The sequence below is a fragment of the Mesocricetus auratus genome, unplaced genomic scaffold (genome assembly GCF_017639785.1).
Source record: "Mesocricetus auratus isolate SY011 unplaced genomic scaffold, BCM_Maur_2.0 Super-Scaffold_4256, whole genome shotgun sequence".
NCBI lineage: Eukaryota > Metazoa > Chordata > Mammalia > Rodentia > Cricetidae > Mesocricetus > Mesocricetus auratus.
Genome location: NW_024429182.1, coordinates 109,237,989 through 109,254,287, shown reverse-complemented (window position 1 = coordinate 109,254,287; position 16,299 = coordinate 109,237,989). Strand labels below are relative to the sequence as shown.

Below are 16,299 nucleotides of genomic sequence, written 5' to 3'. Positions count from 1 at the left end.
TGGTATTTACACAAAGGACACCAATTTATAGTATCACAGGGATAGTGGCAGCAAATCCATGATTATTGCTTCATTATCTGCAATACCTAAGATATGTAACCAAGCCAAAGATTCATCAACAGAAATATGGACAAAATGTGACACATATGCACAATGGAATTTTATTCAGCTTTAAAAGAAAAATGAAATAATGGCATTTGCAATAACATGAGTGGAAATGAGAAAAATTGTTAAGTGAAAAACCCAAACACACACAAAAAATCATATTTTCTCTTGTGCATAGAATCTATATTTAAACTCATATATGCATGGGTGCATGAAGATATAGAAATTGATAAATACATATATACATAGATCAATAGATAGATCACATTATATGGTATTACTGTGGACAGGTGACTATGAGAATAGAGGGTGAGGTCGGAAAGGAGTAATAAAAAAAGTAATGTACTAGATACAAAATAAAAGGAAGAGCTTTTGAGGCATATAACAGGACTACTGAGGGTGGGAAGAAATTCAAGAGAGGGTGAGGTATGTAAGAACACAGTACAATGATGTACGTTTTTGGTTTGTACATTTTTCTCACATTCAGCATATACCTTTCCTATATTAAGAATTCTCAGGAGACTTAGTGTGTACATGCTGGAATACTTCACCAATTTTGTCATATTCTGGGCAGTAACTATATAGGTGAAATTTTGTGTCTGTCAGACATGGTTTTCCTTGATGCAACCTTTATCACCCACAAGCAATCATTAGAAACTGATATTTCTTCAAATTTTAACTCGTGCATCCCTCCATGCTCACTACTGTGAGAAGTGGAGAAGTGTGAGAAAAAGAAAATCAGAACACGGATGTTGGCATTATAGAGGATCTAACACATGACGATTTAAAGTTAAATATGACAGAATACTTGCCATGCTAAAAACACATAAACACATACACATATAAGTCAGGTTTTTTAATGAAAGAACATACTTATGCTGGTGAGTTAACAAAATCTGGCTGAAATTTTGCATAAGCTTCTAAGTAAGTATGGTGGTTTGAATGAAAATAATTCCCATAGATTGATAGAGAGTAGCACCATTAGGAGATGTGGCCTTGTTGGAGTAGATATGGGCTTGTCAGAAGAAGTTCGTTACTTAGGATTGGGCTTTAAGGTTTACAGATACTCAAGCCATACTCTCTTTCAGCTACCTGCTTGTCAACATGTAGAACTCTAAGTTACTTCTTGAGCATCATGTCTGCCTGCACACTGCCATGTTTCCCACCATGGCAATAATGAATAAGCCTCTGAACTTTAAGCCAGCCCCAATTAAATATTTTCCTTTATGAGAGTTGCCATGGTCATGGTGCTTCTTCACAGCAATAGAAGCCTAACCAAGACAGGAGTTTGTACCAGAGACTGGGGTATTGCTGTATTAGTCTGGACCATGTTTTTCTGTTTGGAGGAATGTGAGCTTTGGAACTTTGGGTAAGGAAAGCAGTGGAATGCTTTAAGTGCAGCCTAATGAGTCATACTAGTAGGGCCATAGAACATAGTGTTTCTGAGGGTGATTTGAACTGTGGAGAGTGGAATGTGGTGTTTTGAAAGAAAATAGTCCCAGTAGACTCCAAGGGAGTGGCACTAGTAGGAGGTGTGTCCTTGTTGGAGTAAGTATGCTGATATTGGAGAAAGTTAGTCTTGATCTCTTCCTGTTGCACCCAGGAAGATCCAGATATACAATTGTCAGCTACCTCTCCAGAACCATCCTGAATACTGCTGTGCTTCCCACCATGATGATAATGAGGTAAATCTTTGAACTATAAGCCAGCTCCAAATAAATATTTACCTTTATAAGAGTTGCAATTATCATAGAGTCGCTTCACAGCAATAGGAACACTAAGACACCGTGTCTTGCTGCATTTTCTCCACATCATATATTGCCTACAACATTTTATTCTACTTGTTTTATCATGATCTACCTGTTCCACACAACAAAAAGGCAGGCCATTTTGACTGTTTTCTTCACTGAACATTCTTTTCAGCCTCTAGAGATAGCCTAAGGAATACTTAGTACATACATACAGGAGAGGGTCAGTGAACATCTGTTGATTGAATAACTGGGTTGGTTATTAATTGTGTGCTGCAGGTGAGGGTTTGTGAATCATCTTATGTATCTGCCTTAGTTTGCTCTCTATGGCAGTGATAATCACCACGATCAAAAGCAACTTGTGGAGAAAGGGGTTTATTTAGCTTATATACCCCATCATAGTCTAACATTGAGGGAAGTCAAGGAAGGAACTAAAGCTAGGTAGCAGCCTGGAGGTAGGAACTTAAGTAAAGGCCATGGAGAAACATTAATTAGTGACTTTCTATGACCTGCTCAGCCTGATTTCTTACACAACTTTGTTATACAAATCACAGAGTGGACTGAGCCCTCCTACATCAATCTTTAATCAAGAGAATGTCCCCACAGATTTGCCTACGGGCCAGTTTGGTGGAGGCATTATCTCAATTGACATTCCCTCTCCTCAGATAACTCCAACTTATATCACATTGACATAAAAACCAATCATTAAATATCCGTGCTGTTATTAAATGAAACAAAATCAATATAAATGTAAAAGAAAACTTGTTATGTTATTAAATCTTTGGGAGAGTGTTTGCTTAAGGGTTACATTAAGACATTCAAATGAATATTAGTAGATTTGTACTAAGAACTAAGAGCCAGGAGAACAAGAGTAGAAGGACATGAGAAGTAAGGAAAACCACAGTAGTCCACAAAGAAAGAAGCCTGAGGTAGTATATCCTTTCAGGAGAACATAAAAAAGATGAGCATCCCAACTGTAATTTTGAAATACTTAGTCCAGTGCTTGCAATAGTACAGTTACTGTTATTGACAGTCATAACCCAGATATATTTGCTTTGGAATGTGATGAAGTAATAAGAACTAAATTTACTCTCCCATTTTTAGAAAGGTAAACAAATAGGTAAATTATATAAAGCTTCAGACATTGGATAAGAAGTTCACTAGGACTTTTGTCCCTGAGAGTAGGAAACCTGGTAAATAATCTGTATGGCAATACCATTTACTATCAGGCAAGAGACTGTAGCCTATATCACAGTAGCCTGTATACTAAACAGTTCTCCATCCTTCCTGAGTTGAGAAGACATCACGGGGTCCAATACTCAAGAGACAAAAGTGAATTGGCATCCCTGTGAAGCAGAGTTTCAGAAAGAACTCTGGCAATTTTCAGGCAAAACCGTCCAGGATGCATCAAGCAGAACAGTGAGGTAAGTATCTCTTCAGGAGAGTGAAGGGGGCTCAATTAAGAGGAGAGAAAATCTCCTAAGTCATCTAGAACTTTTGTCTTCAGGGAGACAAATTTTCTTAGACTGCAGCCTAAGCAAATTCCATGATTCTGTGTATAAAGACAACTACTGATTATTAAGAGTAAATTTAATAGGCATACAGAGGAAGAATGACCAATGGGGTGGTATATAGGAAGTATGCTGGATCCATGCAACTGTCATCAAACAACATGGGAGTGTGATAATTACTTTGGTTCATAACTGCAGATCAAGTTGACAATGCCAAGTGAAAATATTTGGGAGAGAAAGGAATAATTAACATGAGGAAACATCCACATTGCTCACCAGCAAACAAACAAACAAAAAAGCATATTGTTTGATTCTTGATTTCAACAGACAAAACTAACAGATATCTTTAAGTACTAAACTAATGGTTTTTTTCAGGTCACTACATAATAAAATTAAACATATAGACATCAAAGGACACTGAAAACACTTTATTAGTATAAAAATTTGGTGACAGCTAAACCTTAGCTGTGGCAATCAGTAAAATCAAATGAGAATTTTTAATTATGCAAAAGAAAAATATATATTTACTTTTCTCCCTAAAAGACAGAAAATCAAAGTATACTTGAATTTTTTTTATCTTAAAGCAGTTATTGCCCAAGAGCCTGGAATTTCTTTTATTCAGATTTCTCTGCAGAGATCTCTTGAAACAGTTGTGTTTGGCTCTGTGTTGCCCAAAGGTGGAGAAACTTGAATGACTTTCCAAAGTTTTTCCATCTGTGACTGAAGCAAAGTAAAAGGAACACAAACAATTAAAATCAGATACAGCAATACTTCTGGGACAGAGCGTCATAATCTCAGAAAACAAATCAAAGTAGGGATATGCTTATTAAAGATTTATTGTACTGAAGAAAATATCTATCACATATAAGGACAAGACATCCATCAGAAATAAACATTAAATGAATTACAACAGCTAACTAAAGAGCACAATAATAAATAATACTGATGGTGTTACATTCCAAATATTTGCACAATTGTAGGAAATGTTTACCAAGAAAAAAGAAAACAATTTTCCCTCAAATAAATCATCAACTGGTAAGCTCTTTAATAGAAATACAAAGAGTAGAAATCTCTAGTGCAGTTTACAAACTTACTAACAAAGCAAGTTTTTAAATCCAGCTGTTTTATTGTGCAACTTCACATGATGATAGACTGAACCGCTGAAATTGTAAGTATGTTCCTTCAATTAAATGTTTTCCCTACAGGAGTTTCCATGATCATGGTGTCTCCTTACAGCAATAGAAACCTAAGACAGTATACATTAACAGTGCAAAATAATAGGTCTGATTATGAGTTTTCATAAATTTATATCATAAACTTAAAAAACTTCTAGATTATGCATATGAGAAATCATTCAATATTTGTAAATTAATCCATACACTGTGAAAATTAATATGGAGGTACTCAATAAAAACCAAACCAGTAACTACCCTTGATCCTGCTATCACATTTCTAGAATCATACCCAGAGAAATCAAATCAGCCTACAAAGAAGATACCAGCATAGCTATGTTTACTGTGGTACTGTAACAACAGCAGCTTTCTAGAATCAGCTTTCCATCAGCAGGTGATGGAAAAAAGAAACTTGGCATAAACACACAGTGCAGAACAATGCAACTATAACAAGAATGAAATTAATTCATTTGTAGAAAACAAAATGGACGGAATTGATGTAGGAAAAAAGATCCAGCCAAAGACACACACCCTGAGCCGAGCCACCTCATGTTGAGAGAAATCAATAAGACTCAGAAAGACAAATTTAAAAATGATGCATATGAGTATCTAGCTGCATTTATGTATGTGCACCACATGATTCCTTCTATAAGAAGAGACCAAAAAATTTTTAGAGTTCATGGAAGTGATGGACAAATATGAACCACTACATGAGAACCATATGCTAGGAACTAATCCAGATGCACTGCAAGAGCAGAAAATACTTTTACCTGCTGAGCCATCTCTCCCTCTCAACTAATATAAATTTTTAAATAAGGCCCTCTGCCTTCTAAACAGTGTCCCATATATAAAGCAAGGCAGAAAAATGTTAAGAGTTTTATTTCATTACTTGATACAGGCTAAAAAATACAGTGATTTAAAGATTTTGTTGGTTTCAGCCGGGCGTTGGTGGCGCACGCCTTTAATCCCAGCACTCGGGAGGCAGAGGCAGGCGGATCTCTGTGAGTTCGAGGCCAGCCTGGTCTACAAGTGAGTTCCAGGACAGCTTCCAAAGCCACAGAGAAACCCTGTCTCGAAAAACAAAAAAAAAAAGATTTTGTTGGTTTCTTCTTGATTGTGGCTAATTGTTTGAACACAGTTCCTCAGTGGTCTGCTTTTCTGACTTTTATATGCAGGCAAAAGGAAACTGAGGATGATATGGGGTAAAAATAGGCTAAAGAGAATAAGGCTTGCCTAGCCAAATGAGATGTACTAGAATATTAATTACTTTTCCCTCATCATTTTATAGAAACTTTAGCAGGAAATGCCATTGATCTTATAAGGAATAATTGTAGTGGACAGCAATAGAGAGAGTAAGGAAGCAAGGCTAAGCCAGGAGCAAGCAGGCTGTCCAACAAGGCAAAGCACAGAAATCAATCAAGTGGGAATCTCCCTTCCAAGAGAAATTACAAGAACCCAATTATTGAACATCTGAGCCACAAATGTAATGTTATTGTGAACATACCTGAGGTGATGAAGAAAGAACAGAAAGGACCATCTGAGGATTCTGAAATTCTTCATGGAATCTTGGAAGGAACAGTTCTACTTGACCATGAGTTTGTCATGTCCAAAATAATAATAATAATAATAATAATAATAATAATAATAATAATAATAATAATAATAATAAAGCTGTACCACCAAAGATACCCTGCGACTCTCCTTTAGGTTACTTCAAGGTGCCCATGTGTCATAGTTAGGATTTACATTGCTGTGGAAAGACACCATAACCACAGCAGCTCTTATAAAGTAAACATTATTTAGGGTGGGTAACTTACAGTATCAGAAGTTCAGTCCATTATCATCATGTCAGGGAGCATGGCCATGTTTAGACTGATGTGGTACTGGATCTAAGAGTGCTACATCTTGCAGGCAGAAAGAAGTTGACTGACTGTCACACTCAAGGAAGCTTGAGAAAAAGGACCTCATGGCCCATCCCCACAGTGACACCCTTCCTTCAGCAAGGCCACAACTCCTAATAGTGCCACCCCTTTGGGGGCCATTTTCTCTGAAACCACCACACCATGTAATTTAAGCATCAGTCCATCAGTCTCCTGGAACTCTGTCATAGATATTTGAGTTTAAGAGATGTCTCCCACTGTGCCAGAGTTTTAGAGATGTCTGTGGATCTTCTCAGTAATAATCAACCTCGCCATGAAAATGAATCACTAGACACAGTTTAATGAAATATGGTTTGCATTGCACATAGCAGTGACGGGACCAACAATTCTAGTTTCCAAATCAACTATTCCCCTATTTTTCTGAAAGTTAATTATCTTAATGGATGTTGAGTTTTATCATCTCTAATATGAGTATAAAATGTGTCTCCCTTATATTTATTGAGACTAAATGAGAAAATTAATTTATTTTAAAAGTACCATAGTGCTAAGAATAAATGTTACTGGTAATAATGATGACTTTGAAAGTGAAGTAGTTAGACCCAATATTAAGTATTAAAGAGAATAGGTAGAATATTTTAAACATTTTGGTTGTATTAATTGCTTGGTGTTAGAAGGTACTTCCTGCCTGTTGGATTTTGCAATATGGTGACACTGATAATATTCGAACATTTTCTAATGAGTTTTGAAAGATATAAAATAAAAATTTCTGAACGAGTATAATCCTTCAGTTGTCCTTAATCCCAGCAATTAGGAGGCAGAGGCAGGTGGCTCTCAGTGAGACCCAGGATAGTTAGGGCTACACAAAAAAACTCTGTCTTGAAAAAAAAAAACAAATCTAAAAATGAATACTTTGTGTCTATAAAATGGCATTTATCAACTAAAATGCCAGTCAAAGTCTGAAATATTAATAGATATAAAGGAAAGGTCTAATTCATAATTTATTATACATATAATCTCTATTTACAAAACTTTGTATTCAGAAATCATAGATCTGTGTTTCAGAGATCTGATTTCCTCTTTAGTTTACCCAGAAGTCCTGTGAACCTTCCTCAGGGTCATTACAAACAAATAATTACTCTTGTCCTCACTATTTAACTAAGTGGATATTAGACTATATCAATATGTATGAAGATTTTTATACCACTCCCAAATACTCCCTCACCAAGTAATTATCTCACAAAAAAGTAAAGCCCATTCTGTATTTTAGAGATGTCTCAGTATGGTGAGAACCACCTAAGAAAGCAGTCTGGTACTCAGCTCTTCACACAGATGACCCACAAGGTCTCTGCCTCTTGTAAAGCTAGGCAAGCTACGTCCTACTTAATTCATTTTTTTAGAAAAACGAAGAGCAAATCATATTTTATGGAAAATATACATTGTCTATTCCAGAGGAAGACAATTCAGACCATTTGCTCTGTCCTTTCCTTGTCTTTGTGATATCTGGAAACTTCAAACCTCAAGGAACTGAGAGTGAGGCAAGATAACTCTTGGGCTGAGATGACAGTACAGCTGATAAAATGCAGCCTTGCTGAATTGGTGAGTTCCAGATGGAGTAAGGGAACTTGTATTCAAACATTAAGGTGAAAAACTATTGAAGAAGACACCTGGCATCCACTTCTGGCATACACACACACACACACACACACACACACACACACACACACACACACAAAGTGAGAGAGAGAGATTATTTTTGTCTCTAGACAAAACTCTGCTCAATACTCAATTGCCTTTTACTTTATGAAATAGTTTTCTGTCGTTTCTAAATCTATTTAAATAATTTGTATATGTGTACAATCTCCACATGTATAGAAGACATATTCTTAAAATGCTCTATTATTTTCTACATCTGCCTAGATCTCTCACTACTTAAACAAGAGCTTTACTACATATTCCTTTTTTGTCTGAATGAGTATAACTCATTTACTCTTTTTTGTAAGTGTCTTTAATGCATGGGAGTCACCTAAGTCTTTGGTGAATAAATTTACATACAATCTGAGCTTTAACGAAATAAGTCTATTGGTATGCTTCTCCTGTGAAAGGCCACCATCTATGGTTACCAGAGCATCATATGTGGTATACATAAGTTAACTTCTGATGACTGATATATAGGCAGAACAGTTGTAAAACCCCAACATAAATAATGTATTCTTCTCACTTAAATAACTTCCCTTTATTACCAAAGCAGTCATCAGAATTGTGACTCTTCAATGTCCTTTCTTATATTAAATACAGAAGAAATAGAACCGTTAGCCTAGTGATTTGAGTTAATTTTCCCCTTCCCTAATGATTTAGATTTTTATCATTATTTCTAGGAGCTGGTTGCATCAATGCTCCACCGACAACATCTTGTTCCTATTACTGTCATTCATGGACCTTGTGTTCCTTTTCATTTGTCAGTCAGGTTTTAAGATGACAGTCTCTGTCTTATAGAAACAGACAGAAACACCAACATGACCATCGATTTCTTTCTTCAAGTAGAAAATAAGAGCTATGTTACAAATTTTTTAGAACCTTACATAGTGAGAAAGAAAGTCAATGGCCGGCACAGATAATTTAGTAGAAAGCATCAGATATAAATCTTGCACCCCAAAATTGAATCTGCATTCTTGGACAGGAGAGCAAATCATTGCTTACATAAGAAACCTGTTGTGACCCTTAGAAAGGCATATTAATAATGCCCAAGTCTTCCCTGAAACCACTCAAACGCTAGTGAAGAAGGACGATTTTTACTGACCATGCTATAAATGCAGCTGATAGAAGAGGATCTTTATTGCCTCTAAATAACAGTGTGCCTCAGCATGGATGGGTTGTTCCCACAAACAGAGGGAATTAAATCCATTGCTCTATAAGTTCCCAGGAGCTCAAAGTATGTCCATCTGAGGGTTCACAATTGATGTGGGCAGTCCAATATTTTCAGCTGCAAGCAAAAATATTTAAACATATTTGTTTATTTAAATTAAACAATGTGATGGTTGCAATGACAACTAGATGGAGATTAAAAACTCAAAACCAGCCAGGCGGCAGTGCCACATGCCTTTAATCCCAGTAATTGTGAGGCAGAGGCAGACAGATCTCTGTGAGTTTGAGATCAGCCTGGTTTACAAGAGCTAGTTACAGGACAACTTCCAAAGTCACAGAGAAACCCTGTCTCAAAAAACAAAAACAAAAACTCAAAACCAAATTTTACCTTCAGAGGTCACAGAATTGCCTTGAACATAAACAACCTATAGAAAACAAGAATACTGGGAAAAACAAGACAGGCAAAAAAAATATGATCGGGAAGTGGGAGATGACAATTAGTTATGGGATTTTTAGGCTTTCAGTGGGAGTGGAATTTAAGCTGGGCCATGAAGAATGAGTGTACGTTGGCAGTGTAGAGGACAAGCTGAGCATTACAAAACCATGGCACAGCACGTGATGACAGATGGAAGGATATTCAGTCAGAAGAGAAATAATCTCTACATCTCTAAATTCTTAACAGATATATTAGTGAACAATGTGAAGAATAAGGTTGGGAAGTTTAGTAGGGGACAAATGGCATCCCCTACCATCTCCTCATCCTATACATTGCACATATAGATTTTCTTCTCAGACTGCTCCTCACTGATAAGGATCTGCAAACTGAGAATTGTATTGAGGGATAGAGCTTGTACACTTAAAACTCTGTGTGTGTGTGTGTGTGTGTGTCTGTGTGTGTGTGTGTAGAGGAAGAGATCTTGAGAGATGAGTAAAGAGAGGAGAATGGAATACACATGAAAATAAATCAGAATCGGAGGATTTTGTCAAGGGGAAGGAAGCCAGGCAGCAAAGGTCAATGGTGGAGGGGAACAAATGAAACAAAAAGTATAATGACACACACATTGAAAAATGTTGTAATGAAATGTATTTTGTTGTAATGAAACATATTTCCTTGAATTTTCACCATAAAAATCAATTTTAAATTTATGTAATTAAGATCCAGCAGGAGTGGTACACATCTCTAATCCCAGCAACCAGGCCAGAGCAGGTAAATATCTGTGAGTTTGAGTTCAGTCTGGTCTATATAGAGTTCCAGAACATCCAAGGCTACACAGAGACACCCTATAACAAAGACAAGTAAACAAACAAATGTGTGTGTGTGTGTGTGTGTGTGTGTGTGTGTGTGTGTGTGTGTGTGTGTAGCAAGAAAGACAACAAGTTGGGGCAACCATTGGAAATGATAGAGGTTCATTTTAAAATTTTAGAATATCAATTATTTCCAAACATTAAAAATGGAAGATTTAATTTAAACCAAGTAGTGTATTGAATCCTAAAATCAAAATGAAGATGTTCTGGAGTGAAAGCCTAGAGCTTCTGACATTCTCAGCCATCTCACCAGGAGAGTAGCTTCTGTGGGGCCAGGAGGGGACGATGACATATACAAGGATGATCTCAAGTAAGAATCTAAGCAATAGTGGAGAGGCTACCTTAAATTCCCTTCCTCTATGAGATTGATGACTACCTAAAATGCCATCCTAGAGCCTTCATCCAGTAGCTGATAGAATTAGAAACAGACACCCATACCTAAGCTCTGAGCCGAACTGGAATCCAGTTGTAGAGAAGGAGGAATAATGAGCAAAGGGGTCAATACCATGCTGGGGAAACCCACAGAAACAGCTGACCTGACCAAGTAAGAACACATGGCCCCCAGTGGTAAAACTGGATAACCAACATTGGACCGATCAAATCCCTCTGAATGTGGATGTCAGTAAGGAGGCCTGGGCGGTCTATGGGACGTTTGACAGTGGAACTACTATTTACCCTTAGTGCACAAGTGGACTTTGGGAGCCAATTCCCCATGAAGAGATGCTCTCTCAGCCCAGACATGTAGAATAGGGCCTAGGCCCTCTTCCAAATGATGTGACAGACTTTGATGATCCCCCATGGAAATCCTCACCCTTCCTGGGGAGTGGATGAAGGGTAGGATGGGGAGTTGGTGGAATCATGGGGGGATAGAAGAGAGAGGGAGATGGGATTGATATATAAAATAAGATTGTTGCTAAGTTAAATAAATTAAAATAATATATTATATATACATTTCTAATTGTTATCTAAAATGCAGTTCTATGAAGCTCTACTTTGAAGGGGGTGTGCAATAGAGTTGCAGGAAAAAAGAGATTTCATTAAGCCCCACTCCTTATACTGCCTATAGCCACTTCCCCAGGTAAGACGGCTTCTCCTGCACTCTGCATTCTTTAATCATCTATATTTCTATGTGTAGGGTTCAAGACCTGTACTCCTTCCCCATACTTTACATGCCAGCCCTGAAAAAACATACATGTAAGTAACATTATAGAGAAAGAGCATGTTATATTTAGGAATATGTATGAATACATATGTGCATATATGCCTCTAATAACTATTAGTGAAAGCAGAAGCCATGAATTTGAATTCAAGCAAGGGGGATATATGGGAGGTTTGGGAGTGAGGAAAGGGAAGAGTGAAATGATGTAATTAATTTCAGAAATAAAACAAATGCATTTCTTAAAGAAAAATAATATTCTACCATCTCAAGCATGGTGTGAATTTCTTTATGCTTACTCTGGTGGGCTGGGTTTGTAACATAAAAGATTGAATGACAGGGCTGTATGGCTTGGGCTTTCTGACACCAACCTTAGATTTATTAATGTGCCCCAGAAGCAGTTTCTGAGACTTAGGGAAACTCTCAGATTTTGGCATTTAGGTATCCCCATTATGAATTAAACATTTTCTTTGATGGAAAACCCCCAATAATAGACCAAATGGGAGAAAGACCTAAAATAACATTTTAATTCAATATATTGTATCATCATTTCATTCCAAATTCTCAAAGCTGAGATTCTGAGTGTTGATGATATAATCTCCTGATCGGCAAAGAAAAAATAATCACAAAATAATAGTTTTCATTGGTAAGTAATTTTACCAATATGACTGTCAAAAGTAAGAAAAAATCCACAGCGTGTGACATGGAATGCATTAGGAAGACATGGAGATTTTCTTGAGTCATAGCCTCCATAATGATAAACTGCACTTATTGGTTTCTCATTTCTTTTTGGTAAGATTTGCTTCATTACCCAGGTAGCATCTATTTATTGGGGATTAAAGTAAAACAGATTTTTAAGAGAAAGAAGTCAGGAAGCTTCATTCCTTGCTTCCTAACTGTTCTGCAGAGATATGAACTAATAACACCTTTAAATGGACTGAGAAAATAGTCATTACCCACCATGGTTATATACTAGATTGGACTCAGCAGGTCCTAGAGATTTTGGGAGATCTGCCAATCTTTCTTCTGAAGAATAGAATAATGGAAGCTAAAAGTGATTTTTTATTCCGTTCATGCAGAGAAATGTTTCCTCTCTTTCTAAGCCACAGGAACTTGAGAAATTGAAGAAAAACAATAGACGATAAAATGCTAACCCAGTTTATATAGCAGTTGGAAAGCAGTACATGAAAAGCACAGGATTCAGAGTCCTTACCTAGAGAAATAAATGTTAGCACTGTGACATGATTTACATTGGAATTTGGAAGGAAGACATTTAAGTAGTGAGAAGGAAAGCACAGACAGACCCCAATGTTAACCAAAATGATCAGACTCTTCCCTGATGTATTACACTGAGATGCCACTATCAGATAAGAAATTATCCCAAACTCTTTCTGTATACTAGGAACAATAGCAAGATTTCATTTAAAGCCAATTCATTTTCTATACCCTGAATAGTTTAAAGAACAAAAGAAATAAGCATATATATTATATTAAAAGATATACATTTTCAGCCCTATTGTCTCAACTTCTGGGAAGAAAGTAAACTATATAAAATTCTTGACCCTCTGTGGCTTATATTTCATATTATTAAAAAGTACTATACAAGCATCCAGCTTCGATGCCAATGAACTATAGCATTGATCAGCATGACAAGAAGTTCTTAAAGATGCTATACTGGTACTCATATATTGGTAGTAACCAAAATTTGTCTACTTGGACTAAAGGGCCACTCAGTGTGAGAGAAGTAATGGCTGGTACTAAAAACCTATTCAACTGCCTAGGGATAGTGATCCTAGAGGAGAGCCTGCTGCTCTCTGTTTACTGGACCAGCACAGTTCTAGCTATATTCTAAAACATAATTATACCCATAGATAAATGCAGATCACTCTTTATCAAAGAGGCCATAATATAACTACTGTAATGATATATTATTTGTGATTTATTAAACCTTGCCTGAGGATTCAGAAAGCAAAGTCAGCTATAAGCCATAGAAGCCAGGTACACACCTTCAGTCCCAGCAGCCAGAAGCTAGGAAGTGGTAATACATACCTTTAATCCTAGGACTCAGGAATATGAGGTAGATGGATCTCTATGAGTTCAAGGTCAACCAAATCTATACATGATTGATCTAGTCCTAAGGAGAAACAGCTCACACAAAGATGATCTTAGCACTTGGGATCACACACCTTTAATCCCAGCATTAGGGAGGTATATATGACAGAAGCAAGGTCTCAGTATCAAGTGTTCATTCTCCAGCCACACTGAACATAGGAAGACATTCAGTCTCAGGATTCTCCAGCCACACTGAGGAAAGGCAGCAGCCTGAGGTAGTGGTAAGAGCTAGTGGCCCTCTAATATGCTTCTCTGAGTCCCAATACCAGTCTCTGGGACCTTTTATTTTTTTTGTTTTACAAACTACTGTACCTAAGGCTCATGGAACATCTCAAAAGAGAGGAACAGAAAAATTGAAACAGACAGAAGAAGAGGAACACTTCTCTGAAGTTGTGTTTCCTAGAAATGATAGGAAAGATTCATCCATAATAACTCATCAATAGGCTGCCTGAAAAAGATCTGAACAATGACAATATCAATAGGCATGCCAGCACAGAAATGGGAAATCTCTTGGGTTCCCACCTACAGGAAAAGAACTACAAGCAACTAATGACTGCTAATAGAGGGAGAATTAACCTCTCCCAGAGATGAGCCCCTAACTGATTATCCAAAACAAAGTGGTCAACCCTGAAACCTTGTCTCCACCTACACAAGCCACATCATTCAACAGGTTATATTTGTGTATTTATACATACATACATATACACGCATTATAATAAAAAGATGTCGTCAGTTTTAGAAGAAGTGAGGGGGAACATGGAAGATTTATAGAGAAGACAGGGAAAGGGAAGAGATGTAATTATATGTGAAGTTTTAAAAATTAACAAAAATTTAGAAATTCAAAAGAGCTATATATGAAGTATAACAAGGTTATAGAAAGATGAAAAAGTGAAGTAAAGAGGAGAGAAAAGGTATATGAAGATACAAACAGTCTAGAATTATGTAATAGAGAGATTACTTCATTCATCAATGTTAACATTATTACACATGTGCCTATTTTCTACCTTTGTCAGCCACTGTACCACCTTCTTCCTCAAAAAGTCTCACTCTGGACAACAAAGTGAATAGTTACATAATTTTCGTCACAAAATAAAGATCAACAAGTAGAATTCATAGCAGACATGGGCTGTTTAGTTAGCTAAAATTTCTTTCTTTTGTGCACTAGGAATAACGCTTTCAGACTAGATACACAGGGAAGGGCCTAGACTTTGCCCCAAATGATATGACAGACTTTGATAATGCCCCAATGGAAGACCTTACCCTCCCTGGGGAGTGGATTGGGGGGCTGGTGGGGGGGTAATAGGAAGAATGGGAGGGAGAGGGAACTGGGATTGATATGTAAAATAAGCGGAAGTTCTGGCTTCAGCAGCACATATACTAAAATTGGAACAATACAGAAAAGATTAACATGGCTCCTGTGCAAGGATAACATTAAAATTCATGAAGCGCTCCATATTTTTTAAGGTCCTGGATAGATATTCTATCAAAACAAAGAGACCACAGATGCCAGGCCAGACTACTATAATGAACAAAGCTTTCAATCACTATAGATGGAGAAAACAAGATATTTCATGAAAAATCAGATTTAAACAATATATATCCAATAATCCAGTTCTACAGAAAGTGCTGAAAGAAAAACTCCAACAGAAGGAAATTCACTACACCCACAAAAATACAAGTAATATATAATCCCTCTTTGCCAATGGCCAAAAAGAAAAAAGGAGTGGAAATCCACATACAATACCACCACCAACAACAAATTCAAACAAACAAGAATGAACAACCTATGATCATGAATATCTCTCAATATTAATGGTCTTTACTCACCACACAAAAACACAGGCTAATAGAATGGATACCAACACAGAATTAATCATTCTGTTACATACAAGACACACACCTCAAATTCACAGACAGACAGTTCCTCAGAGTTAAGGGTTGGGAAAAGATTTTCCAATCAAAGGACCCAAGAAACAAGTGAGTGTAGCAATCCTAGTATCTAACAAACACAACTTTAAAATCCATCAAAAGAGATGAAGGAGGGTACTTCATATTCATCACAGAAGAAATCCATTAACATGAAATCTCAATTGTGAATATCTATGCCCCAAATACAAAGGCATCCACTTTTGTAAAAGAAACATTACTAAAACTCAAATGACACATAAAGCCTCACACAGTCATAGTAGGAGACTTCAACACCCCACTCTCACCACTAGACAGGTCCACCAGACAGAAACTTAACCAAGAAACAAAGGAACTAAAAGAAGTTATGATCCAACTGGGATTAACAGGCATCTATAGAACATTCCATCCAAACACAAAAGAATATACCTTCTTCTCAGCGCCACATGGAACCTTCTCTAAACTTGACTACATACTAGGCAACAAATCAAACCTCAACAGCTACAAGAAAATTGGAATAACTCCATGTATCCTATCAGATCA

The 16,299-nt window shown here is 36.8% G+C and overlaps 1 non-coding gene across 1 annotated transcript; it reads left to right on the top strand.

Moving 5' to 3' along the window:
• The first annotated feature begins 15,204 nt into the window (after positions 1-15,204).
• Positions 15,205-15,311, top strand: LOC121135756. The gene has a single exon (XR_005872871.1). It is a non-coding gene; the product is annotated as a U6 spliceosomal RNA (small nuclear RNA).
• The last annotated feature ends 988 nt before the right edge of the window (positions 15,312-16,299 follow it).